The sequence below is a fragment of the Alligator sinensis genome, unplaced genomic scaffold, assembly GCF_000455745.1.
Source record: "Alligator sinensis unplaced genomic scaffold, ASM45574v1 scaffold54_1, whole genome shotgun sequence".
Taxonomy (NCBI): Eukaryota; Metazoa; Chordata; order Crocodylia; family Alligatoridae; genus Alligator; species Alligator sinensis.
In genome coordinates, this window is record NW_005841962.1 from 1,356,998 (window position 1) to 1,364,276 (window position 7,279).

Sequence of the window (7,279 nt, forward strand, 5' to 3'; positions counted from 1 at the left end):
ACTAGGAGAAAAATAAAATTGCCAAAAGGTCAAACTACATATGGATGGGCCACGAAAGTGAGAAGAAAGGGTAGAAGTGAATAGAAAGGAATTTGTCAACTGGCAAATTTTCATTGAGGCAGAACATTTTGCTCACATATCAAAGCCTTCAATTTCTCAGTTACATTGTTCTTATCCCTCTCCCATTTTTTTGGTATGTGTGCATGATCAGAAGGAGCAATCTGATGAAGCAATCCAGTGAAGGTCAACATGGTATAAGAATAACTTTGCCTATATAGCTAGTTATCCAGTACAAAGTAAATGTATTGATCTATTCACTACACTGAATATAATTAGATAAAAACTAAACATTTTGCATGAACTATTTTCCTTTTTTGCTTTTTCTAATAACAAACATTGCTGTCAGCTTTATTTGTAAATGGAAGCTGACTTTCAGCTCACATAAAAGGTGACACTTCCATGGCTGTCAGTTCAGGTACAACAGTTTACGTAGGTTAAGGATCTGACCTAGGGACTTTGATAGATGTGGGCATGAAGAGGAACTACATGGGGGGGGGGGGAGAGTAAACTTTGCAATAATCCAGTTCCTGAGGAAGTAAATTAGCAATTAAAATTCCCCATTGTGTTTGTGTGTGGTTTCCAACCCCTCTCCACACCACCCACGCCCCTGCCTTCCCTCTCTCAGCCGCCCCTCAACCCTAGTTTTATTAGATATTTCTGCCGTGGTTAGAATTCAACCATTCTAGTTTAATATTTATGTAAATTGAGAAATCCTATGAGGTTAACAGGTGATTGCATCCCTTAATTCCACAGAGTAAAAACCTTTCAATGTCACTTTTGTTTTGCCTTAGATAAAGGAAGAGAGTCATAGAAACAAATTTCATTGTTCAGTCAGTCAGCAAAATATAGGCTCTGAATGGTTCAGGCTGAACTATTTAGCCAGTTTGCAAGGAATATCAAGTAGTAAATTAATCCAGTTTTGACAGCCTTGCTTTAGTAGAGATGAGTCTGAGTTTCCAATTTTTGTTCTACATTAAGTTCTGTTAATCTTCAAAGTTTAGGCGATTTTTAGAACTGAGCCTCATTATGGTCTCTTCTACAGAAAATGTCCACTTAATAATTTGGATGTGGGTCTGAACTTCACATTTTTATGGATTTGGATTCAGATTTCTTAAAATCACTGGCTAGGTGAAGGTTAATGAATTTCTCTGGGTTCAGACACCCCCACTCTACCATCCCAGCAAGTAAGAAGGACCAAGTGGCCTTGAAATCTTAGGGCATTTTTACACTTGTTCCAACTTGTTCTGATTAGAACACAATAGAGCAGACTTGGTCTGCTGGAGCGTTTTAATCAGAATGCTCCAGCGTGCTGCAGTGTCTCATGTATTAAGCATCTTGCATGTCAAAATGGCAACAGGGGTTGTTTAACTAAAGCTCGTTGAACAAGCTTTAGTTAAAGTGCCACCACTGCCATTTTTAAACATGGGATTCTAAATACACGAGACGCTGACAGCTGGGCATCCTGTTCCTCCCCTGGCTTGTACCCACCAGTGGTCTCACCTGCCACAACTTGATGCAGTAAGCTGACTAGGGACCGTCTCATTGGAGGAATGGGCTCAGTTACTTGGCCCTTGTCTCAGTTACTGACCCCTCCACTTCTGTTCACTTTTGCTCTAGCTGCGCCTGTTAGTTCTGAGCCCACTTCTCACGACTACAGGCTTCAGGTCTTAGCTGGCCCCTCTCAAACAAAAATACCCTGCCTCAGGTATTACAACACCATAGGCAGCTTGCTTCAAGTCCCAACCAAAAATAAAACCAAAAAGCCTCAGTGCATATGTGCTTCCTTAGTACGCTGCTGCCAGTCTGTCTAGCTTGGGCGTGTCTCCAGGTCACTCTTCTCTAGCTCTCTTTCAAGTCAGTCACCATCTCTGGAGGGAGCTCCTTCCCATTTGGACTCCTGCTGTTCCTCTGCCTCTGTGTCTAGAGTTGGGGCCTCATATAGTGGAAAAGGTATTAGTACAAGAAAACCATCAACATCCCAATTTCTCCAATAACAGGGAAGTTACTATGTTGAAAATTAAATTAAAGACAAACAAAGGAACTCAATGGGAAGAATGAAGCCTCTGATGTGTGTTAACCAGAATATTGAAGTCAGGCATCATCTCTGTTGCAGTGCAGAGCACTGCTGCAAGGTAGTCATTGCTCATGAAAGATCTAAGATTTGATTTGTAAGTTTTCATTACAGAATATGCCTGCTCACGTATGTATGTTGATCGAAACAGCACAAGCATCTTCTGGGCATGGGCCTTGATCTGTGGAAACTTTTGTTCATTGAGAAAGGCATAAAAGCTAGGAAGTGGCACTGATGTGAATTGCTCTGCAAGCAATGCATCACACTGCAGGTCAATAAGCTCAAGTTGGAGGTCACATGGAGCACTGTCAACATCCAATGTGAAAGGCAGGGAGACAAAAGACAGGTCTTTTTTATCATTCAAAAATGCTTGAATTGCTGAGAAAATTTAGCATGCAAGTCCACTGGTAACGATGTGTATTTTTTTAGTTTTTGATCACAAACAGTAATCTGCTGCAATGTAGGAAAATGGCTAAAATCTTTGTTTCCTATCTGACGGGAGAAAAGGAGTGACCTCATTATACATGACTTGATGCTGGAATATAATTCATGAGCAAAAAGCCCCTTCCCTTACAGTTGTGAATTCATATCATTCACATAGCCCATGATATCAATGGCAAATGCAAAATCAGAGAGCTGATCCACATCGTTCAAGTGTGAGAAATCCAAATCTTTTCCTTTTATGTTAAAAAATAAACCAATCTCGACTCTCAGTTCCCACACTTGTTTCAAAACATTACCCAAACTAAGCCATCTTACATTGATATGAAACAGAACATCTGTGTGCTCAGATTCAGATTCCTCAAGCAGAGTTAGAAATTGCCTGTGGTTTTACTCCTCTTGCTCAAATGTAATTGACCATTTTTCTAACTGTGTCCACAACAGTGCTTAGTTTTAGAACACTTCTACAGAAGACCTCTTGATGAATAATACAGTGTAGAAAAATAATTTTCTGTTCTGGATTTGTTTCTTTGACTTGGTCTTGAATTCTTTTCAGCAATCCAACATGTTTGCCTGTCAGGTTTGGGCTTCCATTGGTGGTTGCACTCACCAATTTTTTCCAGTACACTCCTAATTTTGACACACATTGATTTACTGCCTCCAATAAATCTTTTGGAGTTGTTGTGTCTTTCATTGACTGCATCAATGCCTATTCTTTTGCGAGTTCAAAATTTTCAGTGATTCCTCAAATGGAAATCAACAGCTGGGCTGTGTCTTTGACATCACAACTGTCAGTGAGTGCCAATGCAAAATATGAGAAATCATTTACCTTACTTTTCAACTGCTGGTGCAGGTTCTCAGAGATATCTTCAACACATCTCATAATAGTCCGCCTGGACAAGCTAACATTCTCAAACTGCTTTTTCTTAACTGGGCATAAAATTGCAGCAGACTCAACCATACATTCCTTTACAAATTTTCCTTCAGAGATTGGTTTACTCTTGGCAATTTTGTGTGCAATCACATAACTCATTCTTATAATTCCGTTCTGTGCTGCCAATGCTGTTGTAAAAAAAAACGTTGCTCTTTCTGCATTCCAGCAACCATCTCCTCAGCTTTCTTTGCTTTTTCTGGGGCAGACAATTTCTCATATTTGGATACATGCTTGGTCTCAAAATGCCAATTCAAATTGTATTCTTTGAATAGTGCCACACTTTCTTTGCAAAGTAAGCACATAGCTTTTCCACCCACATCAGTAAAAAAAATGTCAGAGGTCCATTCTTTGTTGAATATTTGGCATTTAGCATCTGCTTTCTTCTTTGATGTGCTCATATCCAAATTGTTATTCTTCTGTGTAGTGGTGATATTAGGGATGTAAATATCATTTAAAAAAATTTCCATTTAATCTTTTCTAATTATGTTACTTAACCATAACGTCTCAGGGCATTCCCCTTGCCCTGGCCTCTGTCCTTACCAGTCATGTAAATGTCCTTGCTGTAACAGCCACCCAGGTGTTAGGGCGAACTTGGTCAGGTAACAAGGTGGGGCCTGCAATCCAGCATGCAACAACAGGCCTGGAAGTCACAGGCAGCATGCCACCAGGGGTTGGTGAGCCAGTAACTACAGCAGGAGCACTGGGCCTCCTGTGAGGACACAGCATGGCTGTGGCCCATGTACCTACCAGTGCCTAGCTCACCCTGCATCACCCATGGCTCCAATGACAAGCAATTCCCAACTGCAAGGCCAGGACCTGCACAGCACAGCAAGGAGCCAGCCCTGCCCATTCTATCCTGGCTGCAGCAAATGGTTGCAGGGTACAAGGCAAGGAGCCAGCCTGGCAGCACCTGGTTCCCGGCTTCAAGGCTGGGATCTGCATTGCCAGGCCCATCCTACATAGCGCAGCAGGAGCCGGCCCTACCCCTCCCCTCCTCTCCCCAGATGCGGCAGGACCCGGGCCATCCTGTCCTGTCCCATGCAATGTGGCAGAAGCTGGTGCAGCCCCCGCCGGTTCCTCTTACCAGTGCAGCATGACCTGATCCAACCCAGTCCATCCTGTCCTGTCCCACGCAGCATAGCAGGAGCCAGCTCAGCCCATCCCATCCCCTCATCAGCACGGCAGGACCCAGCCCGTCCCGGCCCTCCCACATGGCACAACCTGGCTTGGGCTCGGGTCAGGTTGGGGTTGGAGTTGGCTGCCTCACAACCAGAGCCTAAGCTGCTTGTTGCTGCAACTGGTGCTTCTTGCAGCCAGTGTTTGGTGCCCCTAGCCACCTTGTTGGCTTTCAGACAGGCAGCCACCATTATCTAAATTTTGGCAGGGCCCTGTGGGCTGAATATGACCGCCCCTGCCCTAGAGCTTGAGAGTCAATACAAAGGGATTCAACGTCTTTGAGAATTTCCTTAAAAACCTGGAATTGTAGGATTAACTTTTTGTCATACTGAAGTTGTACAGGTAACCCCCATTTACTGCTTGTATTGGTTCTGGGAAAACTGAGCACTAAGTGAAACAGTGTTAAGCAAAACCCATTTTCCCATTGGGTTTAATGTAAATAAATATAGTTGGTTCCTGCGCTCCTGCCGGCCCTGGCCCTGCCGCTCCCAGCAAGACAATGGTGGGCTCCGCCAGGGAAGGCATCGGCTTCTCCCGGCCTCATTGTTCCCTCACTGTGATGGCCCCTGCCAGCCTGTACCCACTATCCACCAGCGCACCTGTGCGCTGCCCCAGCCGCCTTGCCTGCGGGGCCTCAGTCAGGGACCCACCCACCCAGAAATTAACACCCGGAAAGGTAGGGATTAATGGTGAGCAGCGGGGCTCCGGCAGGTGAGTGCATGACTGGAGCAGAACGAGTCCTGGGCTGCAGCCCAGGGACAGGGGGGCTCTGCAGGCTTGGTTCCACTGTGGCCTGGGGCGGGGGACACTTCTGCTGGCCCTGGCCTCAAGCCTCATGCTTCTGCTGCCCTCCTGGCCCTGGGCACCAGCCACGGGACCCGCACTTACAATCTCTGCTGCCCCTTCTCGCTGCCACTGCCGCTCCTCCCTGTCTGCCGGCTGCCCCAGCACCACATGCCGGAGCAGACTCCAGGCTCCTGCCACCCCACCAGCCCAGGATCCTTGCTTACACTGCCCGGCCCCCCTATCAGCCCTTCTCACCACTGCTTCTCTCCGCCCGCTTCAGCACCACATGCCCGAGTGGAACCTGGGCTCCTGCCATGCTATCCTCGGCCCCACCGGCTGCCACTCATCGTTTCACTCAATACCACTGCCGCTGCTGCCACTGCTTCTCTCCACCCCCTGCACTGAGCGTTAAAACGAAACCAGTGAGCGCTAAGTGAAACCAGGTAGGTATTTTTAATGAGTGCTATAGTGAAACCATGGTAAGCGAAACTGTGTTAAGCAGGGGTTGCCTGTATTTACAAAAAGAGTCCTACATTTTTACATTAGCTCATAAAAATGCAATTACAGAAATGTCAAAGAACCCCATACTAACAAGGAAAGAGACCTGTATTTTATACTTGAAACACTTCACATTCATTTTTTTCAAATTTAAGATTAATTGTGTTAGACCCCAATCAAAGGCACTTACAAAGTTCAGTCCCCTTTGTAAATGCTAAATATTTCCATAGACTCTAGATTCTGCTCTCTGAAAAACCCTTTTAGAAACCTGACGATTGCATTTTTCTTCCCTGATTTTTTTATCATCATTTGAAAAAGGGTGATTTCTTTCTTGTCTTTAGTACATAGCAAAAATCAATATATCTCTTGCTGGATTTACTAATTTTACCCCTCTTATATTTAGTATCTTGTTTTCATTCCATTACTTCCTTATTTTTACTTGTATAAAAAAAGAAAAATCTAGAAAAAAATATTTCTTTCCAGAGCGCAGTCAGATCCAGGGATTGACATAGTTCTGTGACAGTAAACTTACCTGGTGGATACCCGTGGTAGAAGATTTTACAGTAATTTAGGCCCCTTTCCTGCAGAGACTCATAGGTCTTGTTGCACAGGACACTCAGCACATTTTATTTAAATCCTGGTAAGCATTACAGTGCCATATTATAAGTTAGAGCTTGTTCTAAACCAGGGGTGCCCAACCTTTTTGAATATGGGGCTGGATCACGAACTGTTTATCACCCACTGGGCCGGTGAGCCATATTCAAAGACCTCACAGGAAATGACATCACACCAGGAAGTGATGTCACGTGACCTTTGACACCAACAAAGTTGCAGGAAGTGACAATGAAATGGGTTGGCTCCGCACAGGAACTTACCCCGTGCCTCCGTCTGCCCTGGCCCGGCCCCGAAGCACCCCCCAGCTCTGCATGGGAACTTACCCCGTGCCTCCGTCTGCCCCGGCCCAGCCCCGAGGTGCCCCTAGCTCCGCACGGAAACTTGCCCTGTGCCTCCGTCCGCCCCAGCCCAGCCCGGAGTCGCCCCCAGCTCTGCGTGGGAAACTTACCTCGTGCCTCTGACCACCACGCATGCTGGCAGGGCGCGGGCCGTGCTGCAGCTCCCTCCCGCCACGTGCCGGGGGTAAGGGGTGGAGCCCTTCCCAGCTCGTTCAGTCAGGTGCGGCTAGGGCAGCCCCGCGCTGCACAACCCTCGGGGCAGCTGCGGCAGGACCTGGCTCACTGATAAGCTGGGCCCCACAGGGGTAAGCAGCTCCCTTCTCCTCGCTGCCGGCGGGGGGCCGCGGGGGCGGCGTCTGC